Genomic DNA, 15257 nt, shown 5'->3' with positions numbered 1-15257 from the left:
GAAACCCCGTCTCTACTAAAAATACAAAAATTAGCTGGGCGTGTTGGTAGCTGCCTGTAATCCCAGCTACTGGGGAGGCTGAGACAGGAGAATTGCTTGAACCCAGGAGGTGGAGGTTGCAGTGAGCCGAGATCGCACCACTACACTGCAGCCTGGGTGACAGAAGAGCAAGATTTCATCTCAAAGAAAATACAAAAAAAACCCCAAATGATCCCTGGTAGGCACTCAGTACCTGGCATAGACAGAACCATGATAAATGGCACTGATTCTGGGGTTATTTCAACTTTACCCAGCCTGGAATCTTCCCCATCTAACCAAACATTATTTATACCTTCATCCCTTCTCTTCAAGAAGCAACATGGCAAAGTTGCAAGAAACAGGGCTTTAGCATCAGACAGACCAGGGTTCCAATTCTGACTCTTCCGTTTGGCTTTGAACACGTTCAACTTGAAGTTGAATGTCAGTGCTTGAGGTACCAACAGGAAGCCCAAGCAGATGGGGGTTTCGTGTAATAACATAGGGAGTCGGGGAGCCTCATACAATTGAAGAATATGTGCCCTAATGTATTCAGATGTTCCAAACTTCCCAGTGCTGTGCTGGCAAAAAGAAAACCATTTATGGGCCCTTTTGCCCTTTAGTAGCCAGTTTCTGTCCCTATAGTAGGTGCTTGCTAAATATTGGTTCTCAGGCGTGGTGGCTCGTGCCTATAATCCCAGCACTTTGGGAGGCTGAGGCTGGTGGATCACCTGAGGTAGGAGTTCAAAACCAGCCTGGCCAACATGGCAAAACAGTCTCTACTAAAAATACAAAAATTAGCCAGGCCACACTCAGCTTGTAATCCCAGCTACTCAGGAAGCTGAGGCAGGAGAATCACTTGAACCCAGGAGGTAGAGATTGCAGTGAGCTGAGATGGTGCCACTGCACTCCAGCCGGGGTGACAGGGTGAGACTGTCTCAAAAAACAAACAAACAAATAACAAAAACCACACTATTCATTCTCCCCCACCCTCCTTGGGACGCAATAGGTCTGTGGGCAGCTTCCTGTTCTTAAACTCTCCTGAGGGTTGCAGGAGATTGCAGGAGCGCTCCTGAGGTTGCTGCAAAACTTAGCTCTTCACTCTTATTTTCTACCAGCATTTCTCTCCCCAGTGAGATGGGGAACCCCAGGCAAGTCAATTGCACACATTGTATTTATCAGCCCAACTGAGGCAGGTTGCAGGCTTACCAAATCCTTGCTGATGGCTCAATAAACAACAATGACAAGTTCCAGCTTTACTCGGATCATAGACAGTCTCCAGGCCAGAATTTCTCAAAGCAGAAACCACCATCAGCTTGGGGGCAGGGCGGGGCAGTGGCGGTGGGGGGCAGGGGGTGGGAAGAATCGATAGGAAAGGCGGCTCTTGGAGCGTCACGCTAGAGCTAGTAATCAGACTGTGCCATAGAGTCTCCACTTTTTCCTGGAGATTCTATGATTACTCCCTGGGTGGTTTTTTGTTTTGTTTTGTTTTGTTTTTTTTTTTGAGATGGAGTCTCACTCTGCCGCCCAGGTTGGAGTGCAGTGGCGCAATCTTGGCTCACTGCAACCTCCGCTGCCCAGGTTCAAGCGATTCTCTTGCCTCAGCCTCCCAAGTAGCTGGGACTACAGGCACGTGCCACCAAGCCCAGCTAATTTTTGTATTTTTAGTAGAGACAGGGTTTCACTATGTTGGCCAGGCTGGTCTTGAACTCCTGGCCTCAGGTGATCCACTCGCCTTGGCCTCCCAAAGTGCTGGCATTACAGGCATGAGCCACCATGCCTGGCCCCTGGGTGATTCTTATGCATCGGAGTTTGAGAAGCACTGACTTTGGCACCTTCTGGCTGGGCTCTAGAACGAGGTGATTGCAAAATTAAACCCTCAACCAGGCAGATTTCTCTGCACGAAGGGTGAGAGCCTGCAGAGGAGACCTGTGGCTGGACCTGTCGGGCAAGGTTGGTGGCCCTTTTATCATTGACATTGTATCTTTTCCCCATTCATCTACCGATTCCTGAATGTATGAAACTCTGACTTAGCATCTCTATGTTTCTGGTACAGGACTAAGGTCTGAATAAGATAGTGTCAGCCCTGGAGGAAATTACCCTGAAGAGGAAAACAGCAGTTTTTCTCTCATACTCTTCTTCCCTGCTTGGGTTTTGGGCTGCCAGTGGCCTTGCAGTGTACTATTTAAAAAACACATGGCTGGGCACGGTGGCTCATGCCTGTAATCCCAGTACTTTGGGAGGCCGAGGCGGGCAGATCACAAGGTCAGGAGTTTGAGACCAGCCTGGCCGGCATGGTGAAACCCGATCTCTACTAAAAATACAAAAAATTAGCCAGGCGTGGTGGCGGGCGCCTGGCTCCAGCTACTCTGGAGGCTGAGGCAGGGGAATTGCTTGAACCTGGGAGGCGGAGGTTGCAGTGAGCCGAGATCACGCCACTGCACTCCAGCCTGGGCGACAGAGTGAGACTCCGTCCCCCCCCAAAAAAACAAAAAAATGTTAGGTTAACATCCTCACCTATTTGTGAATCAAACCATGGGATTCAACATATGTACACAGTGTGATGGCAAGTGTGTTAAAATGCATTCCCCAAATACCAGGAGATAATAAGTTAAATGTTAAGAAAGAATGCCTGGCCCTGGAGCATTATAGGTGAGTTTTGCTTTCTTTCTTACACTTTACTCTTCCTCTGTTTTAAGTCTTTTCTTTCTTTCTTCCTTCCTTCCTTTTCGTCCTTTCTTTCTGCTTTTTTTTTTTGAGACAGTGTCTTGCTCTGTCGTCTAGGCTGGAGTGCAGTGGTGCGATCTTGGCTCACTGCAGCCTCCGCTTCCCAGGTGCAGGCGATTCCTGTGTCTCAGCCTCCCGAGTAGCTGGGACTACAGGGGCCCGCCACTATGCCCGACTAATCTTTTGTTGTATTTTTGTAGAGATGGAGTTTCACCATGTTGCCCAGTTTGGTCTCGAACTCCGAGCTCAAGCAATCTGCCCATCTCATCCTCCCAAAGTGCTGAGATTACAGGCATGAGCCACCACGCCCAGCCCCCTCTCTTGATTTTTCTATGATTAACATGGGTTACTTTCAGAATTAGAAAAAATAACTCACATAAACATTGTCCTCTTCCTGTGTGAGTATGCATGTGGGCGTGCGTGCATGTGTGTGTGCACACGCCTATGCTTGTGGACCAGGATAGAGAGATGTTTTATGCTTAGAGAAATGATTCATATTAAGTGTAGGAAGGGGGTGGTTTTATTTCACTGTGATCAGAGGGAGAAAACTCCTCTTATCACATAGGGCCATTTGATGTCTCATTCAGCATCACTGGCACAAGATGCCAGCAACACCTCAGTGGGGAATGAGGTACCCCCTACCTCCAAAAGTGAGTTCATCTGGACAATGAAAGTTAACCTAGTTATGCAATTCTTCTCTCTGTAAGTAACCATTTAACAGGCTGGGTGTGGTGGCTCATGCCTGTAATCCCAGCACTTTGGGAGGCTGAGGCAGGTGGATTGCTTGAGCTCATGAGTTTGAGACCAGCCTGGGCAACATGATGAAACCCTGTCTCTACAAAAATACAAAAATTAGCCGGGTATGGCGGGGTGTGCCTGTAACCCCAGCTACTTGGGAGACTGAGGTGGGAAGATGGCTTGAGTCCAAGAGGCAGAGGTTACAGTGACCCATTTATTTTGCCACTGCACCCAGCCTGGGTGACAGAGTCAGACTGTTCCCCCAAAAAAGTTAAGCACTTAACAGCAGTGTCTCCAAGACAAATCACGTTTCTCAGCTTTTCTTGAGGATTTAGGCTCTTCGTGGAGTATGAAAGGCTAGGGGCTCTCCCACTGAGCCATCCCAGGGAGTTGGCAGTGTTTCTGTTTGCTTTCTTGCTCTTAATAGTAGCTGTCACCTTGTAAAGTACCAGTAACATGACAGGCATCCTCTTCTCAGCTCGTGTCCACAGAGGCCGTGAGGAGCTGACAGGGAGAGGAGGTTGCTGCACCTGCTTCAGCCATGTCACCACCATTTACCGTGCGTGCTCTGTGCCAGCACGGGTAGGGGGGAAATACCTCTCGGAAACATTCTGTCCCATCAGTAACTGTAGCGTGTACAGTTCCTGACGTGGAACTAGGCTGTAGATAGCAATTTCTAAAGTTACCCTGAGATTAACTGAATGTGTCCCCCCACAATTTGAAGTTGAAATCCTAACCCCGCAATGTGATGGTATTAGGAGGTGGGGCCTTTGGGAGGTGATTAGGTCATCAGGGTGGGGTCCTCATGAGTGCTCAAGTGTCCTTATAAAAGAGACCCCCGAGAGCTCCTCTGGCCCTTCCACTACTTGAGGATGCAGCAAGGAGGCAGAAATCTGCAGCTGGGAAGAGGACCCCCACCAGAATCTGACCATGCCAGCACCCCCGATCTTGGACTTCTAGCCTCCAGAACTGCAAGAAAGAAACTTCTGTCGTTTATAAGCCACGCAGTCTGTGGTGCTTTGTTGCAGAAGCCCTAATGGACTAAGATGTACCCAGTTTTCCCCATGGGTCCGTGTTCTGAAAGATTTTCTATACCGTGTAGTAACAACGATGGCGACAATGATAACAATAACAATAGCTGCCATTGATGAGGCACCTTCTGGGTGAATGTCACATATGCTGTCCCACCCAGTCCCCACCACAGTCCTGTGATGACGGTGACACAGCATCTCTGCCCCCATTTTACCTGATGAGAAAACGCAAGGCTCAGAGAGGCTCAATAGTTTTCCAAGCCCCCGCAGCCAATAGGAACTAAAGGCAGGATTTGAATTCAGCTCTCTCTAAATTGAGCCTAGTTTTTCCACTATGTTACACTCTTCTTCAGAAACACAAATTAATGAGCGGGCTGTGGTGGCTCATGCCTGTAATCCCACTTTAGGAGTCTGAGGCAGGAGGATTGCTTGAGGTCAGGAGTTCGAGACTAGCCTGGGCAACATATTGGAACCCCGTCTCTACCAAAAAACAAACAAACAAAAAACCCTCAAAAAACACAAAAAGCACCAATTAAGTTATAATAATAACAATAATATTCAAACTGCATTATTCAATACCAAATCCTTTTACTTTCCATTGTGAAAGGATTAGTTACATAAACCGGCTGCTCTTAGTTACTGCACTCTGTTGCTATGATGCTGACATACTGGTTCATTTCTGCAACGCTATTGTGGATATACTGAACTACTGAAAATATAGTTAAGGTTCTGCTCACTAGCTTTTTATCCCTCAAGTTATTCTTTCCCTAAAATTCAGGTGAAATTCATATAACACATAGCTAACCATTTTACAGTGAACAATTGGGTGGCATGTGGTACATTCACTAATGTGCAACTACCACACTTGATTTAATTCCAAAATATTTTTGTCACCCCCAAAAGAAACCCTATATCCATTAAGCAGTTACTCCCCATTCTCCCCTCCTCCCAGCCCCTGGAAACAATCACTTATCAGCCTTTGAAGCCCGAGGCTCTGCATCTCCCAGTAAAGACCCTGTTCCAACTTGAGAGTTAGCTCTGTGTGTCCCGGGAAGTCATTCCATCTCACTGAGTGGGATTCCCAGCCTAAAGGGGCTAGCTGAGCCTCTGAAGCATCTTCCAAGGGCTGTGCTCCAGTGCCAGGACAGCATTCCCTAGTGGGCTTGGGTGTGGTTTTCCCTGTCGGTTCCCAATGGCCAGAGGTGTGAGGAGACTGAAAAGCACTAAGCCTAATGCCGCTGAGTTTGCTTTTATCGCGATGGGATGTGGAGTGGGCTTAATTGCAAAATACTAACAGCAGGACAAAAACTGAGTCGCTGTGTCTCCTGACTTTACCTTCTGTTACCTTTTGTACATAATAGCACTCTTGCAAATGCTCAGCAGGGAAATGCATTTTGGAGGAATATTTTTGAGGGGCTTTTGCATATATGAAGGAAATAGCTATTTTTTTTGCTTGAAAGATGTGTGGACCGCATGTGCTATGAAAGCACAGGCTTTTTTAATTTTTAATTTTTAAAATCTTGGTTTTTCAAGATTCTTTGCTTGCCCAATGAAAGCACCGGATTCTAATATTGAAAGTAAAATGTGCATGCTGCTTTCCAGTTATAAAGCATGAAAAATTCATTTTCTTACATAGTCCTCCCAACAACAGAAGATAACGTTATTATTCCCACTTTACAGATAAGAACATTCAAGAAGTCAGAGGTTAAGTGACTTGCCCCGAATTGCACAGCTGAAAATGGTAGGCAGGCCTTCCCAACTCCAAAGACAGTGCTCTCTATAGGATGCTGGACTTCTGCCTACCATTGTCAGGGTTGACATCCCGGGGAAACAGAGCAGTCACTACAGAATTGCCAGAGGTTTCCCTGGGTATTATTCCCAGGTTCCCAATGGCTTGAATTGGTCAAACCTATCAGGATCAGAGTGAGCCTAGGCTCATGCTCTCAGCCTCACTGTATCCAGTGAATGGAGACTTTCTCCTCTGAGACACACACATCAGAGTTAGACTCTCCATCCCACGTATTTCAGAATTCAGTGGAGTGCAGGCTAGCAGGGATCCAGGCCCTGCTCTCACCTTCACCTATTCTTCCCTGCTTCCTGGACCCCCAAATTTGCATTCCATGTTACAGTCACATCAAACTATTTACAGATCTCAAGCTTGCCTGAAAGTTCCTTACCTCATGCCTTTAACAATTATTACGGTAGGCCAGGCGCAGTGGCTTGAGCCTGTAATCCTAGCACTTTGGGAGGCCGAGGCGGGTGGAACGCTTGAGCTCAGGAGTTTGAGACCAGCCTGGGCAACCTGGCAAAATCCCATCACCACAGAACAATACAAAAATTACTCTGGGTGCAGTTTTTGGGAGGCTGAGGCAGGCGGATCACCTGAGGTCGGGAGTTCGAGACCAGCCTGGCCAACATGGTGAAACTCCACCTCTACTAAAAATACAAAAATTAGCCAGGCGTGGTGGTGCACATCTGTAATCCCAGCTACTGGGAGGCTGAGACACGAGAATTGCTTGAACCCGGGAGGCAGAGATCGCAGTGAGCCAAAATTGCGCCACTGCATTCCGGCCTGGGTGACAAAGTGAGATCCTGTCTCAAAAAAAAAAAAAAAAAAGGTAAATTGTAACAGTTATGATAATAATAACAACAATGGTGATTGCTTTCTCCTGGGCCCTATCCATATTAGGTTCTATATAATCGCTATTTCATTTAACCCTCACCGTAACCTAATGAAGTCATTATTATCCATTCCATTCCACAGATGAACAAACTGAGGCTCAGACTGGCTAAGTGCTTGGGCTCTGGAGTCAGACAATCTAGGTACATACCCAGCTCTACCGCTGTCTAATCAGTGTGACCTTGGGCAAATCTCATCTCTCTTCCAGCTGCAATATCTTAATGCATGATACTGGGCCGTGATAAACCTGCTTCATGGGCCTGCGCACATTTGGCACCTGCTTAGTACTCTATAAATGTTCAGAATTGTTAACGCTCATTTTATAAGCGGCTCAGCTCTGCCTGCTTCCAAACCCTTTTCCTGCTTCTCCTTAAGGTCATAGTTCAGGACCCAGTGGTTTCCCACCTACTTCTCAGTCCCCACAGCAAGGTGGACATTAGTTCCCTTCCTTTAGGAATGAAGGCACTGGCGCTCGAGTAAGCTTAGAGAGCAGCCCAGGGAGTCCTGCTGAAATGGCACCATCTCAGCGGCCCCAGCTCCGAGAACTGGGCCTGGCCAAGAGAAGGCTCAAGGCACCTTTGTTAAGGAATTGGCGGGCTGGGTGCCGTGGTTTATGCCTGTAATCCCCACACTTTGGGAGGCTGAGGCAGGGAGGATCCCTTGAGCCCAGGAGAAACAGGCCAGCCAGGGCAACACAGGGAGACCCACCGCTACAAAAATCTATAAAAATTAGCTGAGCATGGTGGTGCATACCCATGGTCCCAGCAACTCGGGAGGCTGAGGTGGGAGGACCACTTGAGCCCAGGAATTTGAGGCTGCAGTGAGCTATAGCATCACTGCACCACCTAGCCTGGCCAACAGAGCAAAATCCTGTCTTAGACAAAAAAAAAGAAAGAAATGGAACAACTGGCTCCTAATCAGGTAACTGAGCACTGAGTATGATGTGAGCACACCCCAATCCCCCCATAGCTGGAGGTGGAGATGGAAAGACAATGGAAGCTTTTGATGTAACCCTTTTGATACCCTGCTAGAAGATAGCAGGAAGATACTTGAGAGAACGTTGTCTATCTTCCCGAGAAATTTCTGGCTGAATGTCAAGATGATAGGATGGGCTTCTGGGCCAGGGGAGCAAGGCAGAGGGAAGGAGAGTATCAGTTTCCTAGCTGTTACAAGGAGAAAAACACAGTATTTTCCATTCTAGACCAGGGGAAAGATGAGGTCTCCCATAATACCTGAAACTGGAATTACGGCGAGGAGCTTTTTATGTGGGAATTTCTGTACTAAATTTAAAGTCCTTGGAGAACCCCTCAGGGTAGCACCCGACAGCCCGCACCCTCCCCTCACCCCGCTTTATTTTTCCTCTGACAACACTTAGCACCATCAGACCCATCAGATATTTATGGCCTGTCCCGGCTGCCCCTCCCGGGCAGGGATTTTGTCTTGGTTCGCAGCTGCAGCTCCAGGGCCTAGAACAGCCCGGGCAGTTAGTAGGCCCAGTAAGTATCTGCGGGAGGGCTGAATGGGTGCGTGGACAGCATTCCTCTCACTGACCCCACTGCGAGGTGAGCCAGGCAGGGGCTGTCACCATTCCTGAAGTCCAGGTGAGGGGGAAGCGACCCAGGGATGGGAACCTGGCCGGCCCGAAGGTCTGGAGACCGGGGTTCGAGCCCGAGCCCTGCCTGACAGGCCGTGACCTTGGGGGTCACCCCTGCGCCTCTCAGGGCCGGGTTTCCTCCTCGCACAATGAGGGCGATGACCCCCAACCGCAGCGCGCCCCGCGGTGACTTGCCCAAGGTCACCACTGTCCCGGGCCCGTGGCGCCCCGGCTCGGGAGGACACGGGCCAGGCGGGCGCGGGGTTCTGGGGTGGGGGCCGGCGCGGGGCGGTCCCGGGGCGCGGCGCGCGCTGACGCCGGGGCCCCGCGATGCGGCGGGGACTGGGCGCGGGGGGAGGCGCGTCGCGAGGCGAGCGTCCTCCTTTTGTGCGAGCGCCGGCGGCTCAGCTTCTCGAAGGTAAACAGCGCTTCCTCTTCCTCCTCGCCGCGCCTCTTCCTTTTATAGTTATTTCTCGCCTGGCACTCGCCCGGGCTGCTGCTGCTGCTGCTGCCGCCGCGGCGGGGGCAGCTCGCAAACCTGTGGCGGTGACGTGAGCCCCGCCAACCCGGAAACGGCGGCGGCGGCACCGGAGGCTCCGAGGCTCCTGCGCTCCCGGGCCGCCAGGTACGTGCCGGGGCTCTGAAGGCGCCGCCGCCCGGCCGGCCCGCGCGCGCGCCCCTGGAGCCGATTTGCCCCCGGAGAGGGCGCGGGGTGCGGGGCGCGCGCGTGATGGGTGCGGGGAGAGGCGGAGGTACCATCCGGGCCGCCGGGCCGGGCGCTGCGGCGGGTGGACAGGGGGCGCCGCCGTGGTGGGGGCGTCCGGGCCGGCGGGCGCGGGGGTCCGGGGGGAGGCGCCTCGAGTGCGCGGGGGCCGGCGGGCGGACGCAAGGGGAGCGCGCAGCGGGGCCGCCGCCCGGGTCCACCCAGCTGCGAAGCCGGCGCCTTGTGCGCCTCGAGGCAGGGGGCGCTCGGGTCGGGGTGGCTGGTCCCGGGCAGACCCTTCCTGCGAGCCAGGTGTCGGTGCGGGGACTGACCCCCGGAGCAGCGCTGGCCCCTGGCCACCTCCCATCAGGGTCTTGGAAGGCCAGTCGCATTCGATTTGAGGAACTAGAGGGGGTGAACAAAATCTCCACTGGCCTCAAGACTTCCTCCTGGGGTAGCCACCCGCCTGTGTTTAAAGAGCACTTCCTCTTCGCCTTTTATCTTTTCATCATCTTTCTTTTTAAATGAAAGTTCAGTGTTAGCGGGTGGGTGCCCTTGCAGCCTGCAGGGCTTTCCTGGGGCTGTGTACACACACACTGGGGATGGGAGAAACCTGTGTGTCCTTTGAAACGTGTGTCCTGTGTCAGGAATGGAAGGAAGGAGGAATCGAGGTCTTCCCATGCTGGAGCTACTTGGGGTGTGTCTTTGCTACCCACCCTGCTGCAAGACGTGGAGGGGTGCGGAGGGATAGAGTGGGAAGCTGGGGCTGCGGGGGAGTGTCACGTGCACTTTGCACCTATGTTTAATTCCTGGCCCTGCCAATTACTAGCTGTGTGACCTTGGGCAAGTCGCTTACCCTCTCTGAATCTTAGGGTCCCGTCTGTGAAATGGGCTGCTGCGAGTGGGGCCTTGAGAAAACAAGTGTAGATTTCCTGGCCTGGAGGGGGCGCAGTGATAGAAAGTGTCATTGCCAGTCACCTTGAATTTCTGCATCCCCAGCACCTAGAAAGGGTGCCTGGGAGCACGTGGGAAGCACCCCATAGATAATTGTAAGATGAACGGGTGGGTGGTGAATTTTGAGAGGTGAGTCGGTGTGCTTCCATATTTTGGCTTCCTTGCCCTGTAACATCCATCCACGATCCCCAGGAAGCAATTTTGCTATCTGGGTTGGATGGACTCCTCCCCTCTCTGAGGAAGACCATCTTGTGAAAATACTGACTCCCTTGTGAAAAAGGGCTTAAACTCTGACTGTGAGACGCTCCCATTCTTGGAAGATTACACTGGGGGAAAAATAAAAAGAAGGCATCATTTTGATTGCCACTGCCAGGTGACTGGCTGAGGCCAGCAGCCAAGACTGAGCCAGGGCTGATGGCTGGGATGGTTTCCCAGGCCTGGGGTTCCTGTAATGTAGGGGAAGCCCGGAAGAGGTGGCTTTTCTACCTTGGTCGGCATGCAGAAGTGGTCAGCTGGCCTGAGTTTTCTTCCTGGGGAGGCACATTGGAATTTGCACTCTAGATCCTTGCTGGGCTCACAGCACGGAGAAGGGCACAATGTGTGATGCAGGAGGCTGAAGTGGGTTCCAGCACGGGGAGACTTGGAAATGGTTTTCAGATAAAGGCCGATATATGTTTCTTCCCTTCACTTCGGGAGATTTTCAAGTAATTTTGCTCTCTCTGACAGCCACCCCTTCTCCTTTCTCAGCTCCTAAAGTCTTCTGCATGCCTCTCTTAGGATCCTTAGCTATGTGGGTCCCCCAACTCCCGACCCCCGTAAGTGCTACTATTATTTTTAAGAGACAACGCAGACCCTTCTGTGCAGCAACATGCTGCAGTTTGAGCATGTGCAGATTCATTTTGTTTGTGTTTTGACAGGGTCTCATGGTATTGCTGAGGTTGAAGTAGTGCAGTGGCGTGATCATGTCTTACTACAGCCTTGACCTCTCAGGCTCAAGCCATCCTCCTACCTTAGCCTCCCAAGTAGCTGGGACCACAGGTGTGCACCACCATGCCCAACTAATTTTTTAATTATTATTATTATTTTTTGAGACGGAGTCTCGCTCTGTCACCCAGGCTGGAGTGCAGTGGCGCGATCTCTGCTCACTGCAAGCTCCGCCTCCCGGGTTCACGCCATTCTCCTGCCTCAGCCTCCGGAGTAGCTGGGACTACAGGCGCCCGCCACTACGCCCGGCTAATTTTTTGTATTTTTTAGTAGAGACGGGGTTTCACCGCGTTAGCCAGGATGGTCTCGATCTCCTGACCTGTGATCCACCTGCCTCGACCTCCCAAAGTGCTGGGATTATAGGCGTGAGCCACTGCGCCCGGCCTATAATTTTTTAATGTTTTATAGAGACGGGGTCTCCCTATGTTGCCCAAACTCCTAGGCTCCAGGGATCCTCCCTGCGTTAGCCTCCCAGAGTGCTGGGATTACAGGTGTGAGCCACTGTGCCCGGCCCAGATTCATTTTTAATGACTGAACTGTGGAGTGGCCAGGGTTACCTGTAAAGGAGAGCTAGGGTTCTCATTTTCCTGAGACTTAGAGAGATTGCAGGACTTGGCTCAAGACCTTCAGTCAGGAAGGGGCAGATTGAGGGTCCTCGCCTAAGTTTTTGGCCTGCAGAGCTCACGTTTCTTCTTGCAGACACCGAGTGGTCGTTGTGCTTCCTCTGGCACCTGACCTGCTGCCTGGCACATGCAGGAAGCAGTACGTATCTTTTGACAGAATGAGCAGAAGAATGATGGGTTCCCCTTTGCTCTTTGAGGATGTACATTCTTTTTCCATCTCAAGGTCAGCGCACTAGCCTGTAGTTGACCTTGAAATGGTTGTCCCGTGGTTCCTCCCTATGTGGAATCCTGGTCCCTGACAGCTCTTAGATCAGGATCCAGAGACCCATGCACAGGAAGCACAGGAAGGATGCCCGAGGGACGTGGGTGCCAGGAGGTTGTGGCCTCACCCGTGCTCAGCGTTACTGCCATCTCGTTAATTGAAGAGACCACGATTCGTGTGGCTTTGGCGGTCTGGGACTTGGCTGTCTTCAGCGAAATCGTCCACCACTGAGTACTGTAAAGGAAGTGTTGTATAGCTGAAAGTTCAGATTTTAAGTATGAATTTTATCAGATACACCTTCACGATCTCTTGGCTGTGCAGCCTTCTAGAGGTCACTACACTCTCGGCACCCTCTTTTCCTCATCTCTAAACAGGCAAAAGAATCCCCGTTGGTCTCCCAGGGCTCCTGAGTAAGAGAGTAAGATCCAAATTCATGCCTTGGTTTTCTTTCTCACTGCTTGTATGCATGGAACCAAGTTTGTGCCCTTCTTGGAGCCTCAGTGTTCTCATCTGTAAAATGGGCGCATATGTTATGGGGATGTGTTGCTCCTGGCAGTAGCGTAAGCGAAGCCCTTAGCGAAGGCCCCGTTCCCATTGCACACCCCGTATAATAGTGATCACCATCCATGATTATTGTTATCATCATCAACAACAGTAATAATCACTGTTTCCTCAGTAGGTGTATAGGCATCTCAAAGGCCAGATTCAGCTCTCTGTTTTAGCTTGAATTGGAGCTTCTTAAAAGAAAGAAATTCGGGTGGGAGGAGTGAAGGATTGATTTTTTTTTCTCTTCCCTAAAGGGGATACTTGATAAAGACCTGTTGAAGACAGACACCTTGTGATCTTGTTTTTCATCCTTCTCTGGGCTCTCAAATGGATCAAGTCCTTTTGCTTCAGTAGAGCTTTGGCAATTAAATCTTTGATAGTCTTAAAACGGGTGATTGGCCTCACCAGGCTGAAAGAAAGGCAACTTTGTTAGCCTAGGATGCATGAGGTTAAGAGCAATATTTTTTTTTCCTCTCCTCCTTTTCTCGTTCTAGAGGCAGTGAAGGTTTTGGGGCCCTACAGCCTGGGTTCACATCCTGGCTCTGCCACTCACTAGCTCTGTGCCCTTGGCCAAGATACTTCCTTTCCCTTTGTCTTTCTCTTCATCTTTCAAATGAGGACTAACAGTTGCCACCTGGAAGTGTTGCTGTGAAGATCAACCCAGAGGTTGTATGGAAAGTGCCCAGCAGAGAGCATGGCACCTAGTAGATGCTCAGCAATGTCTGTTTCTTCCCTTGGCCCCTGGTGCTCTTTCTGTCCCTCCCCTGGTCCCATCATCTGTCCCCACATCCATCGTCTTGCCCTCCCCTGACAGAGCTTCAGTTTCCTTTGGGAATACAGCCCTTGGCTGGCAGGTCATTCCTAGATTAAACTTGGAGCCTCCAAGCTTTATGAAGTCCAAGTGTGCTATTTTAAACCAATCGTGGACTTTTGTGTGGTGCTTCCGCTGAATGGAAAGATAATTGTACCAGAGCTTGTCGAGAAGAGTAAATGGACGAGTCATGGAGCTTACATTCTGTCCCATTGATTTTTTTTCCTTCTTTTGGAGGACTTACTAGCTGCCATCTGCTCCTTGAACATCGTGTTCATAAATATATAAATAATCGAAGTTGATGAGGAGGTTTGCTTAAAGAAGTGTTGCTGAGAGTGATTTTTATAAATATTGAAGATAATCTGAAATCATTAAAGGAATTGCGGGGTTTATTAAAAAAAATGAAGACGTGTTTTGGAAAGGATCCTTTTCTTTACAAGCTGAATAAATGTCAAGAGTAGAGAAATGAGGGAAGAGAGCTTTCTGCGCGTGGACATGGGATCCGTGCGGGTGAGTGGGCAGCCAGTCTGTCTGACTCTGCCAGGCCTCAGCGTTCTTTTTTTTTTTTTTAATTATTTTTATTTTTATTTTTGTTTTTGAGATGGAGTCTCGCTCTGTCGCTCAGGCTGGAGTGCAGTGGTGCGATCACGGCTCACTGCAAGCTCCGCCTCCCGGGTTCACACCATTCTTCTGCCTCAGCCTCCTGAGTAGTGGGACTACAGGCACCTGCCACCACGCCCGGCTAATTTCTTTTTTGTTGTTGTTGTTGTTGTATTTTTAGTAGAGATGGGATTTCACCGTGTTTGCTGGGATGGTCTCGATCTCCTGACCTTGTGATCCGCCTGCCTTGGCCTCCCAAAGTGCTGGGATTACAGGCGTGAGCCACCGCACCCGGCCTAATTTTTATTTTTTGAGATGGAGACTTGCTTTGTTGCCCAGGTTGGAGTGCAATGGCATGATCTCGGCTCACTGCAACCTCTGCCTCCCGGGTTCAAGCGATTCTTCTTCCCCAGCCTCCCGAGTAGCTGGGATTACAGGCGTGTACCACCACACCAGGCTAATTTTTGTATTTTTAGTAGAGACAGGGTTTCTTCATATTGGCCAGGCTGGTCTCGAACTCCTGACCTCAGGTGATCCACCCGCCTCAGCCTCCCAACGTGCTGGGATTACAGACGTGAGCCATTGCGCCTGGCCGCCTCAGCATTCTTGAAAGCTTCCTGGGCTTCCTTGAGGGTCGGAGAGGGCCAGTGAGTAGTGTGTGCCAGGAGTCCCCCCGGGGAGCACACATTTCAGATTCTGCTTATGAGAGTCGGTGGGCTTCTAGAAGGTTCCTAAGGCAGATCTCTTTTGGTTAATGACGGGCTATGTTTTAGTGAGACCTGCTAAGGCTCACAGTTCCGGAGGCTTCTAGGTGGTAGAAGCAAGGGAGGGAGGAGTTGGAAGAGAACTTTCCAAACTTGAGTGTGCTGCACATCATGTGGGGATTGCCTTGGAGTTTCTGAGCAGGGGCTGGGGCAGGCCGAGATGCTGCATTTTGAACGCTTTTGCACATGATGTGATGCCTCTGGATTGTAGACCATACTTTGACT

The 15257-nt window shown here is 50.5% G+C and overlaps 1 protein-coding gene across 4 annotated transcripts in view; it reads left to right on the top strand.

Annotated features, from left to right (window-relative positions):
* Nucleotides 1–9145: 9145 nt before the first annotated feature.
* The window catches only part of CYRIB (CYFIP related Rac1 interactor B), a 175407-nt gene continuing 169295 nt past the window's right edge, over nucleotides 9146–15257 (top strand). The window contains exon 1 of one of the 4 annotated variants that reach the window (XM_032760430.2): nucleotides 9146–9203. The gene's annotated coding sequence lies outside the window, so the exon portion shown is untranslated. Of the gene's footprint in view, nucleotides 9411–15257 lie in introns of all 4 variants that reach the window. The other 3 variants (XM_032760423.2, XM_032760421.2, XM_058444615.1) reach the window with 3 other exon arrangements.

Source organism: Hylobates moloch, unplaced genomic scaffold (assembly GCF_009828535.3).
Source record: "Hylobates moloch isolate HMO894 unplaced genomic scaffold, HMol_V3 SCAFFOLD_9, whole genome shotgun sequence".
In the NCBI taxonomy this organism is placed as follows: Eukaryota; Metazoa; Chordata; class Mammalia; order Primates; family Hylobatidae; genus Hylobates; species Hylobates moloch.
Note: the sequence above shows the minus strand (reverse complement) of the source record. Positions and strands in the feature narration are given on the sequence as shown.